Source organism: Mustela nivalis (genome assembly GCF_964662115.1).
Source record: "Mustela nivalis genome assembly, chromosome: 15".
In the NCBI taxonomy this organism is placed as follows: domain Eukaryota; kingdom Metazoa; phylum Chordata; class Mammalia; order Carnivora; family Mustelidae; genus Mustela; species Mustela nivalis.
Genome location: NC_139034.1, coordinates 59,508,437 through 59,521,004, shown reverse-complemented (window position 1 = coordinate 59,521,004; position 12,568 = coordinate 59,508,437). Strand labels below are relative to the sequence as shown.

Sequence of the window (12,568 nt, the reverse complement as noted above, 5' to 3'; positions counted from 1 at the left end):
TCACTGTCTTAAACATTGCCACTCTATGTCATTTCATCATGAAGGCATAGAGGAATAACTTTGGGGTTTCATACTTTAAAGAAATCATAATAAAAACTCTAGTATTGCTACTAAATTTGTACCACTCAAAGGTGACAGCCTTGTCATCTGTTTAAAAATTTTGTGCTCAGTCTCTCAAACAATGTCACATTAAAAGTCAGCCAAAAAGAAAAAAATGCATTCCCTCTTTTTTTTTTTTTTTTTCAAATAAAGGATTCAATCATTGCAGTGAAAGCTGAACATCTACTTCTTGCTTTAAAGAGGAAAAGGTCTCAAATCAGAATTCCAAACTTACAAAACCAATAAATTAGGAAAGTTATTATTTGTAATTGCAAAGGAATTCTTATTTTTTTCATATATGGTTTCATTGAGCCTGTATTTTACCTGCAGGATCTTACATGAGATGATTTCATTGACAGAGTATAAATTATAGCCAGAACCAAAAGCAAAGGTGTCTGGAAAACAGGGTTCTCAAGCTTCTAGCCTGCAATGCAGGGGCGAGTGTAAAGAGCATGAAAATAAATGTTGATGATGGATAGATAGATAGATAGATAGATAGACAAAAATCAACATTTATTTTCACGTTTTTCTTTATTTTCTTTTCCTTTTCATCTTGTTTTTTGAGTCTAGTTGACACACAATTGTTCAGGTGTACAACACAGTAATTAACTTCTCTGTATGTTACACTGTGCTCGCAAGTGTAGCCACCATGTCTGCCCGTAACAGTGCTACCACAATATCATTGACTATATTCTCTATGCTGTGCCTTTTATTCCCATGACTTATTCATTCCATAACTGGAGGCCCACTTCTCTTCCCCCATTTTTGCCCATCCTTCCATCCTCCCGCCACCAGAAAGACAAATACCCTGTGACTTCACTCATGTGGAATCTAAAAAACAAAACACACGAATAAGCAAACAAACAAAGAGCAGAAGCAGGTCCTATAAACACAAAGAACAAACTGATAGTTGCCTACTTCCACACTGTTTCATGCTCTCCTCTGTATATATGGAGAGAGCCATAATACAGAATATATTCATGTGAGACAGACAGACACACCCATACACATACACACCAGCCAAGTTGGTACATACACACATACTCGCCGATTATCACCTGCTTGCCAGAGGCCTCACCACCCAGAGTGCTTCCTGCATGGAATCATCTCTAGACTCTTCCATATATAGAGATGGTTATAACACTACTTCATGAAAGGTCACCCCTCGCTTTCCTAGTGCACCCTCTTCTTAATGTGGTCATAGTTATTCACGAATACATTGTTTAAAGAAACCAAAAATAAATAAATAAGCCAGTTAGGCCTGGCAATCCCATTTCCCCATTTATGAATGAGATGAAGAAGGCTTTCTTCCTAAGCGTTTGTCTAGAGCAGCCAGCTGGCTTGCATTTTTAAAGGCAGTTTCAGCATGTTCTCTTGTGTTTGTATCTGAGCAGCCTCTTATTTGGCAACAGTTCTTGAATATCCACACTAAAGGGAAACAAAGAAAAACCACAGACATTTCCCTGGATGAACATATATTCTAGTTAGTTTCCTGAGCACTTTACATATGTTTATGATCATTATTAACATAGATTCACAAGGTATATATTATCCTTATTTCTCCGATGCAATAAAATTAAAAGGAGAAATTGTATATCTTATAAAACCCAAACTCCAATCTAATTGCTGTTTATATGGAAACCCAGATCAAGGCCTGCACCCAGAGGTTCACTCTAGAACAGAAGTGCTGAAAGGATGCAGAGCCAAGCAACCAGGAGAGTTGGGTAAAAGGGGGGACACTTATCCCATGATCTCACTCATATGTGGAATGTAAGAAACAAACCAGAGGAACATAGGGGAAAGGAGGAAAAAAATAAGATGAAATCAGAGAGGAAGACAAACCTGAGACATTCTTAAATCATGGGAAACAAATGAGAGTTGCTGGAGCGGAGGGAAATGGGGGGGATGGGGTCATTGGGTGATGGACATTAAGGAGGGCAAATGATGTAATGAGCATGAGTATTATATAAGACTGATGAATTACTGAACTCTACCTCTGAAACTAATAATACACTACACATTAATTGATTTTTTAATAGAAAAGTTATAAAAAATAAAATTCAAAAATAAAGGAAGGATATGTAAAATCAAAGGTTGCTGAAGCATGTCAATTGCCCCAAGTGTTTTAAGCAAAAACAACATTTCTACAAAACGCTTGAATCAATGTTTTACAACACTTAAAGCAATATGTCTAAATTAACATCAATTTGTGCCTCTAACATGCCTTGTCTTCCCTTAACAATGGATAGTATTGTGCACTAAATTTTTGACACCACACACACACACATAAAAGCTCCACACAATTTTGACTCTATCATCACTTCCAAGGAAAGTTCGGTGTCTGAGGGTAGCTCTGTATTATGAAGGATCATGTGATAAGGCCAGAGTTCACAGAACTCAGTTACAGCAAAACATAGAGCTCACCAGACATGGGAAAGGCCCCAGCATTCCCACGCTCCTATCGCTCATCAAGTTTATGGACTGGCCATAATAAATCACTGGTCAGATTCACAGTTATTCTAGGTCTGCCATACAGATAGAGGACCCAGTCAGATGGAGGAGCAAACTGAATAATACTCAAGTAAACAGACAACTAATCTTGACAGTTGAGGCCCAAATCACTGTCTCACAAGTGGGAATTTCAAATGGTCTCAGGTCCCTCTTTGTGTCAGCCATATGCTCTTGGCTCTAGGGCCCTTCAAGCCTTTAATTCTCTGAGGAACAAAAAAATATCCAATAGAGGACCTTGCCTTGGAGATCAGTTTCTGAAATGAAAGAGATCAACTTAATAAACAGTTGAGGCTATTATTTAAGCCTTTTTTAAAAAAGATTTTATTTATTTATTTAGTGAGAGAGAGAGAACACGTGCATACCCACAAGCCGGGGGAGGGGTAAAGAGAAAGGGAGAGAGAGAATCCTGAGCAGAACCAGAGCCCCATGTAGGGCTCCATCTCAGGACCCTGAGATCATGCCCTCAGCCAAAATCAAGAGTTGGATGCTTTAATGACTGAGCCACCCAGGCGCCCTAAGCCTATTTTTTTAAAAGCAAAAATTGTTTCTTAACTTGGAAATGACAGCGTGTTTTTAAGGATACAAAATCTTTTGGTATTTTTATTTTAATTTGAAAAAAAATCTTTAAAATCTTTAAAAATCTTTTGGAATCTCTGACTCAGTTTACCTGTTACCCAAACTGAAAAGACTTAGCCCACCTCTCTCCCTAGGGAATGGTATCTGATATTACTGGGTTCATGTCATTCAAATGTTCATGTTTAAAATAGTCAAAGACCTAGTGATGCTGGTCCATTATTCTCCCTGCTTCTATATGTCACTCCAGGGCTCCAGCAGACCTCAGAGCCATAGGATAGTAGTATCCGATGGTCCCTTCAGTTCATCTCAACAGTCTTTATTTCCAAATGAAAGGTCACCTAAAATTTCCTTACAGTTCTATTCGGCATGTATTGTCGGCTAATTTTCAACATGACTTTCACTCTGAAGATTTTATGTAGCCAAAATAACAAATTCAAGCAATTAAAGCAGCAACAGGGTTAGTTATTTTGGTGTCATATAGACTTGAAGGCTGATTAGCCATCTACCAACAAGATTAGAATTACTGTTATTGAATTTTATTGTTCCACAAGCCACCAAGCACAGTTCCAAGGGGGATAAAGCATCATTTGACAAAGGGTGGCAGGTGGATGCAGATATCATGACACAAGATAATGGTTCTTAGTCATCTTCATTTGTGCCAGCCAACTGGCCCCTAGCCATTATAACCATATTTAATGTGACCTCAACCCAATTCCCGCCACATACATGCAGAGTAAATTTCTAACCCTTGAGATAGGAAATGCAACTCTACACTGATCAAATAAGATTATTCCAAAGCTATAATCTAAGTCAACTCAAGATAGATACAAAAAAGCAAGAGAAGATAATCACATGGTCCTGTCACAAATATAGTTGTATCCTTTACTGAATGAATATACTAAATCTACATCAAAGGAGTTCATAAGTACCACATATGTTTAAAGAAGATTTTTTTCTTAAAATGGGCATTTTGGCAATCACTCAAGAATAACTCTTTGTCTCTTAATCTTTCATCTTTCCTAACAACTAGGTTTTTTTTTTTAAGCTTTTTTTTTTTAAGATTTTATTTATTTATTTGACAGACAGAGATCACAAGTAGGCAGAGAGAGAGAGAGAGAGGGAAGCAGGCTCCCTGCTGAGCAGAGAGCCCGATGCGGGACTCGATCCCAGGACCCTGAGATCATGACCTGAGCCGAAGGCAGCGGCTTAACCCACTGAGCCACCCAGGTGCCCTTTTTTAAAGCTTTTATTTATTTATTTGGATTAGAGAGAGAGAGAGACAGTGAGAGAGGGAATACAAGCAAGGGGAGTGGGAGAGGGAGAAGCAGGCTTCCCCCTGAGCAAGGAACCCGATGCAGGGCTTGATCCCAGGACCCCAGGATCATGACCTGAACTGAAGGCAGATGCGTAATGACTAAGCCATCGAGGTGTCCCTCAACAACTAATTCTTAATGTAATTATCTCCACACTACCATAGGTAATTGTGTATGTGTCTCTAAGATTTAATCATTTACATTTTTTTTGTATTAAATTAATGTTATAGATCTGCCTGTCATCCCCATTCATCAGGAGCCAGAACTATCGTTTTCTTACTCTTCCTCCACAAACCTATGTTCTCCATATTCCTTTGGGGGATAGACATTCAATGGAATTTTAGGAAAAAAATCCAAACAATCAATATACATATTTTAATTGCTTTTCTTTTCTAATCCCTGAAATACCCATTTTAATGTTCTGTACATTGTTTCCTATTCATTAATATAGTCAAATCTTTTAATATGATATCAAAAAGAAATGTGTAAAACAAATATAAAAATATTTCAAATTAGAAATTTTATTTCAACATGTATTATAATCGCTAACCTCCTTTGTTTCAAATACAAATTTCAGAAAGTGACATTTACCTTCAGTTTCCAAGGAAATACCTTTGCTTGCATGTTTAAGGTCTGAGTGTCCTCCACTAACAAAATTTGTATCACCTTATTTAATTTTCTAGTATGAGTCTTGCTACTACAGTTTGTTAATTCTCTATTCTGTGCATGATCTCTTTCTCCTAGTAAACTATGAATTCCTCAAGGACAGGAGTGACATTTTATTCCCATGAACACACAGGGACTGGCAGACTAATTGATGTTTATTGATGTTTTACTATATCTTATAAATCATCCTGGTCTAAAATTCACTTCAACAGAATAATGGTAATTACATCATCGCAGTCATTACAGGCTATACCTTTGTATTTCCAAGAAAATATTACAGAGTTTTCATCTAATTTTCTTGGAAAAAGAAGAAAATGTAGTACAAAAAAATGAGGACAAAAATGGCACACAAAATAGTACCAATGTGCCATTACTAAAATGATCGAGTGTTTGAAACTAGTTGTAAAAGTACCAAAATATAACATGACATTTTGCAGAGACAAGCTCATTTTCAGCTCACTGAAATGTGTATTACCTGTACACATAAAGAATTCGCTCTGGTCTATAATGGAATATACTCATGAAAGTATTACATCTGCTACTGTTCTACTGGACTTAAGGCAGAGAAGATGAGCAAGCATTTGGGCCAAGATTTGGAGATTTGGAATCTAGGTTAGATGCAGCTAACATTTCAACCAGAAAACAATAAATAACCTTTTTTTTTTTCACTTTATTCTTTTCAGTGTTCCAAAATTCATTGTTTATGCACCATACCCTGTGCTCCATGCAATACATGCCCTCCATAATACCCACCACCAGGCTCACCCAACACCCTACCTCCTCCCCTCCAAACCCCTCAGTTTGTTTCTGAAGAGTCCACAGTCTTTCATGGTTTGTCTCCCCCTCCAGTTTTCCCCAACTCACTTCTCCACTCCATCTCCCAATGTCCTCCATGTTATTCCTTATGTTCCACAAATAAGTGAAACCATATGATAATTGACTCTCTTTGCTTGACTTATTTCACTCAGCATAATCTCCTCCAGTCCCATCCATGTTGATACAAAAGTTGGGTATTCATCCTTTCTGATGGAGATATAACACTCCATTGTATATATGGATTGTATCTTCTTTATCTATTCATCTGTTGAAGGTCACCTGCGTTCTTTCCACTGTTTGGTGACTGAGGCCATTGCTGCTATAAACATTGAAGTACAGATGGCCCTTCTTTTCACTACATCTGTATCTTTGGGGTAAATACCTAGCAGTGCAACTGCAGGGTCAGAGGGTAGCTCCATTTTTAATTTCTTAAGGAATCTCCACACTGTTTTCCAAAGTGGCTGCACCAACTTGCATTCCCACCAACAGTGTAAGAGGGTTCCCCTTTCTCCACATCCTCTCCAACATACATACATGTTTACTGTCTTGTTAATTTTGGCCAATCTAACTGGTGTAAGGTGGTATCTCAATGTGGTTTTGATTTGAATCTCCCTGATGGCTAATGATAATGAATATTTTTTCATGTGTCTGTTAGCTATTTGTATGTCTTCATAGGAGAAGTGTCTGTTCATGTCTTCTGCCCATTTTTTGATGTGATTATCTGTTTTGTGTGTGTTGAGTTTGAGGAGTTCTTTATAGATCTTGAATATCAGCCCTTTGTCTGTAGTGTCATTTGCGAATATCTTTTCCCATTCCATGGGTTGCCTCTTCATTTTGTTGACTGCTTCCTTTGCTATGCAAAAGTTTTTGATCTTGATGAAGTCCCAAAAGTTCTTTTTCACTTTTGTTTCCTTTGTCTTTGGAGACATATCTTGAGAGAAGTTGCTGTGGCTGATGTCAAAGAGGTTACTGCCTATGCTCTCCTCTAGGATTTTGATAGATTCCTGCCTCATGTTGAGGTCTTTTATCCATTTCGAGTTTATCTTTGTGTATGGTGAAAAGGGAATGGTCAAGTTTCATTCTTCTACACATAGATGTCCAATTTTCCCAGCATCATTTATTGAAGAGACTATCTTTTTTCCACTGTACATTTTTTCCTGCTTTGTTGAAGATTATTTGACCATAGAGTTGACGATCCTTATTTGGGCACTCTATTCTGTTCCACTCTTCTATGTGTCCATTTTTGTGCCAGTACCATGCTGTCTTGGTGATCACAGCTTTGTAGTAAAGCTTGAAATCAGCCAGTGTGATGCCTCCAATTTTGTTTTTCTTTTTCAACATTTCCTTAGTAATTCAGAGTCTCTTCTGGTTCCATACAAATTTTAGGATTATTTTAGCTCTTTGAAAAATACCGGTGGAATTTTTATTGGGATGGCACTGAAAATATAGATTGCTTTAGGAAGTATAGACATTTTAACAATGTTTGTTATTCTGATCCATGAGCATGGAATGGTCTTCCATCTTTTTTGTCTTCTTCAATTTCTTTCATAAGTGTTTTGTAGTTCCTTGAATACAGATCCTTGACCTCTTTGGTCAGTTTTATTCCCAGGTGTCTTATGGTTCTTGGTGCTATAGTAAATGGAATGGATTCTCTAGTTTCCCTTTCTATATTTTCATTGTTAGTGTATAAGAAAACAATGATTTCTGTATATTGATTTTGTATGCTGCCACATTATATAATTCCTGTATGAGTTCTAGTAGTTTGGGGGTGTTTAAGCCAACCCCACACACAAAAAGGGAAATAATCAAGATTAGAGCAGAGATCGATGAGACAGACTCTAGAGACATAGTAGAACACATCAACAAAACTAGAAGCTGGTTTTTTGAAAGAATCAATAAGATCAATAAGCCATTGGCCAAACTAATCCAAAAGAAAAGAGAGAGGACCCAAATTAGTAAAATTATGAATGAGAAGGGAGAAATGACAAGTGACACCAAGAAGATAGAAACAATCATCAGAAATTATTATCAATAGTTATATGCCAATAAATTAAGCAATGTAGATAAAATGAATGCATTCCTGGAAACCAATAAACTTCCAAAACTGAATCAGGAAGAAATTGACAACCTGAATAGACCAATATCTAGTAACGAGATTGAAGCAGTGATCAAAAAACTCCCAAAAAACAAGAGCCCAGGACCTGATGAATTCCCTGGAGAATTCTACCAAACATTCACAGAAGAAATAATACCTATTCTCTTGAAGCTGTTTCAAAAAATAGAAACAGAAGGAAAACTTCCAGACTTTTTTTTTTTAACAAAGCCTGCATTACCTTGATCCCCAATCCAGGCAAAGACCCCACCAAAAAGGAGAATTTCAGACCAATATCCCTGATGAATATGGATGCTAAGATTCTCAAAAAGATCCTAGCTAATAGGATCCAAGAGTACATTAAAAAGATTATTCACCATGACCAGGTGGGATTTTTCCATGGGATGCAAGTGTTGTTCAACATTTGCAAATCAACCAATGTGATAGAACAAATCAATAAAAGAAGAGAGAAAAAGCACATGGTCCTCTCAATTGATGCAGAAAAAGCATTTGACAAGATACAGCATCCATTCCTGATTAAAATACTTCAAAGTACAGAAATGGGGGGATATCCTCAACTTCATAAAACCTATCTATGATAAACTCACAGCGAATATCATCCTCAATGGGGAAAAGCCAACAGCCTTCCCTTTGAGATCAGGAACACGACAAGGATGCCTACTCTCACCGCTCGTGTTCAACGTAGTACTAGAAGTCCTAGCAACAGCAATCAGACAACAAAAAGAAATAAAAGGTATGCAAATTGGCAATGAAGAAGGCAAACTCTCTCTTTGCAGATGACATGATGCTTTATATAAATAATCTTATTTTTAAGAGCCCATTAGGTCTATAATAAGTAGAATAATAACCTTCTCCCCATCCTCCTCCCAATATATTCACATCTTAATCCCTGGGATCTATGAATACATTGTTTTACATGGCAAAAGGGATTCTGAAGATGTTATTAAATCAAGGACCTTGAGATGGGGAGATTATCCTGGATTATCAGGGTGAGCCCAATGTAAAGGACCCTTGTAATACGGGTTTTTATAAGTGAAAAGAGGGAGTCAAGAGTGTAAGAGTCAGAGAAGGAGCTATGAGGAGGGAAGTGAAGCCAGAGTCATGAGCGTGCAAGACTTGATTGGCCGCTGCTCTCTTTGACCAGGGAAGAGGCCCCCACAGAAGGAATGCAGGCATACTGTAGAAGGCAGAAATGGCAAGGAATAGCCCTCTCCTGGACCATTCCAGCCTTCTGACCTCCAGAAATGTAGATAATAAAATTATATTGTTTTAAGTCACTAAATTTGTGGTTATAGCACCAACAAGAACTCTGATCCAAATATTGCAATTTTCACATTGAAAGAGTTACTGCACGATTTATCCCTACAGGAAGATAATGTGGGAAGGAGGGAGGGAGAAGGAATAAAGGGAAGGAGGGGGGAAGGAAAAGGGATTCTAACACAGCAAGTTCACAAAAACACTAGGGTTTCTCAAAAATTCAAAATTGGGGGGATTTTGTAGAAATGAACTACTGAGAGGAGAAATGTCAGAAGCGGACAAGTTGAGAAAATTCAGGCAAAACAGTGAGTGTGGGGTCTCCCAAGCACAAAAAGAAAATAGAAGGAGCTTCAAATTAATGAATACAAATGTGACTGAATGGGATTGAACATCACAGATGGGAATAACCAAGCCAGAGAGCATATTCTCATGTGCCTTCCATGGAGTAGGACTTGGGTATGTGCACAGGACACCACCAGTGCCACAGGGAGTGCTCCAGAAGTGCACATACTTAGTGAGAGGAGGAAGCCCTGATAATCAGGACTGAAGCCAAATTATTCTTCCCAAAGACAAAGCTGTTTTCTAATTCAATAAATGGTTTCCCCCTGGTGAGCCCTAGAAACAAGGAGGGCTCCAATCCATTCCAGTTTGAGTGAGCATGGAGAATGGAAGCAGAGTTAAAATTGATGGCTTACTCATCACGTCTTTATTACTCCAACATTCGCCCTGGCAACACTCACTCAGAGCCAGCTCCAGCTTAGAGCCAGGAAGGTAAGATCTTCATTGCATGCAGCAAATTTGGGCAAGAAGATAAGCAGTGTTGCATCACTGTACAGATTTAGAGAAAGGCAAATGAGGAACTGTCACTTGTATCTTGTGACTTTGGCTAGATCAAACTTTCTTTAAGAGTACTTTTTTTTTTTTTTTTTTTTTAGAAATGATCTTGAGTGCCAGGGTTAGGAAATTTTTTGAAGTAGACCAAATGTTTCCGATCCTCTCACACCACTTCTTGGCTTCCTCCCTTGCCCTCTTGACTTGCTCAGCTCAGAGAGGCTCTCCCTACATTGTACTTTCTGCGACGTGTCTTCCTGCCAAGGGTCACCCCTCATCAGAAGTGAGGGCTCCATTAATTCCCAGCTGATTAGAAAATGCTCTGCTCCCCAACTTTATCCCCTACTGCGCTGTAACTGTTAGCAGGCTAAAGTGTTCCTCCTCAGGGGTCCTGCCTATTACCATGCAGGGGATGGGGGACCTTTCCGTGGTCTCAAGAAATACAACTTAGTATACAAGATTTTCAACAAAAAGGCTTCTCATCCAGCAGAAGTCTTATTGTAAGTTTGATAATGGCCACTCCTCTGGAAGTCCTGTTCAAGTGAACGTGACACTTCAAGAATCAGACAGATAGGATCATAACAAGCAGAGATCAAATCACATGCTTGAACAAGATGATTGGAGGAAGAGTGAAATATGTTATGTCATGAACGGCTCTAGTGTTTTCTTCCTGTATGTGAGGTTCAATTTTGGAAGATCCAACAAACATCCCAAAGGTGTGTCATGCTTTTATAAAATTAATATTATTTTCCTGCTTACAAAGATCTTTTGTCCTTGGAAAGGAGTATAATAGAATTTCACTGGATTATGAACAGATCTCCCAAGGGTATATTTTCGGTTGCCTTTGGAGACTTCAGTATATTTTATATCAGGATCACCAAATTCTAAATAGATAACATGCAATTGTTTTGTTTTGTTTTTAAGAAGTGATACTATTTTCAAAATGATACAAATTATATAAATGCTGCAGCAGCACGTAATGTTATGCTGATCCAAAACATACCAGTTAATGGAAATGTACTTTGGAAAATAATTTCTGTAATGTAAATAGTATCATCTTCCTTACAGCCATTACTGTAGCAATGACACATGTGGCCTGAGTCTGACTCTCTAAGCCCTGGCAAGAGGTTCATTAGTGAAATAGGGTTGTTTGGGTAGGTGGTTTGTCAATATATCTAAGGTGGCATATATAGTAATCATTTTTATGACTACAAGCACTAGAAAATATACTTTAAAATCACAACTGGGTAACGATAAAAATACAGACTGTAATCATTGTGGTTGTTACCTATCATTTTAGATCTATTCTTTTGTTGGTTGCCACTAGCAACAAGAAAATCAAGCTGAAGAAATTTTAATCAAATAAATATTGCTCTTTACCTCCCTGATCATATACTCCGTTGCACTGAAAAGTAGGCAAGTCCAACAAAAATCAATAATCTGAGATATGAATTCTTCAGATGGGACTTTTTTTAAAATCTTAAAACAACAGTCATCAATCATAACGATTAGGTTCTTAGAGCTATGAAAAATAACCTCCAATGAGCTCAGGGGCATCTTTTTGCTCTGCAGCTATGGAACAGTGAGACTGGCTTTTCTAGCCCTCATAAACAGAGACAGAGATAAAATTAAATATCCAGTATTTGAATGAGAAATTGATCTGAGTTCTAATATTGCTGACTGTAACCCTGAGAGCTTTTTTCTTTTTCTTTTTTTTTTTTTTAAGTAGGCTCTACACTCAACATGGGGCTTGAACTCATGTCCCCGTGATCAGGCATCACACACTCTACGGACTGAGCCAGCCAGGCACCCCCTAAGGGTTTTGATCATTAGGACACAGTGAAAATCGAAGGTGCCTTGAAAGAAAATCTTAATAATAATAATAAAAAAAAAATAATAGCACAAAAATGATAGAACTGAAGCTCCTCTTTTTTTTTCCTTTTTTTGAAGCTACTCTTAATCAATCATTACTTATGCCAGGCACTGTGCTAAATGTTTATATAACTCATTTAGCCATCACATGTCTACAGATACAATCTTCTTTTTCTTTTCTCATACAAGGGAAATCTTCTCATACAAGGGGAAACAGAAACTCAAAGAAGTTAAGTAATCAGCCTCAAGTCAGATGGCCAATGAATGGCAAAGGAGAGTAAGGCTTGTTCTGTGCTTGAATAGCCTTCTCCCTCCAGTCTGTCACACTGGCTCTCTGAAAATGCAAGCACTACCTGTCACTCAAGTTTATTGTATTACAGGTCAAGGAAGGAAGAACACAGAGGACCTCTATGTGCCAGCACTTTACATGCATTATTTCTTCTAAAGCACATTGTAACCTTGTGAAGTAGGCACTAAAAATATTGACATTCAAAACCCTCAAGGGACACAATCA

General features: G+C 37.9%; 1 protein-coding gene across 23 annotated transcripts in view; it reads right to left on the bottom strand.

Annotated features, from left to right (window-relative positions):
• SCEL (sciellin) overlaps positions 1 to 12,568 on the bottom strand; it is a 329,124-nt gene that overhangs the window by 165,492 nt on the left and 151,064 nt on the right. The gene's annotated exons all lie outside the window — the stretch shown is intronic.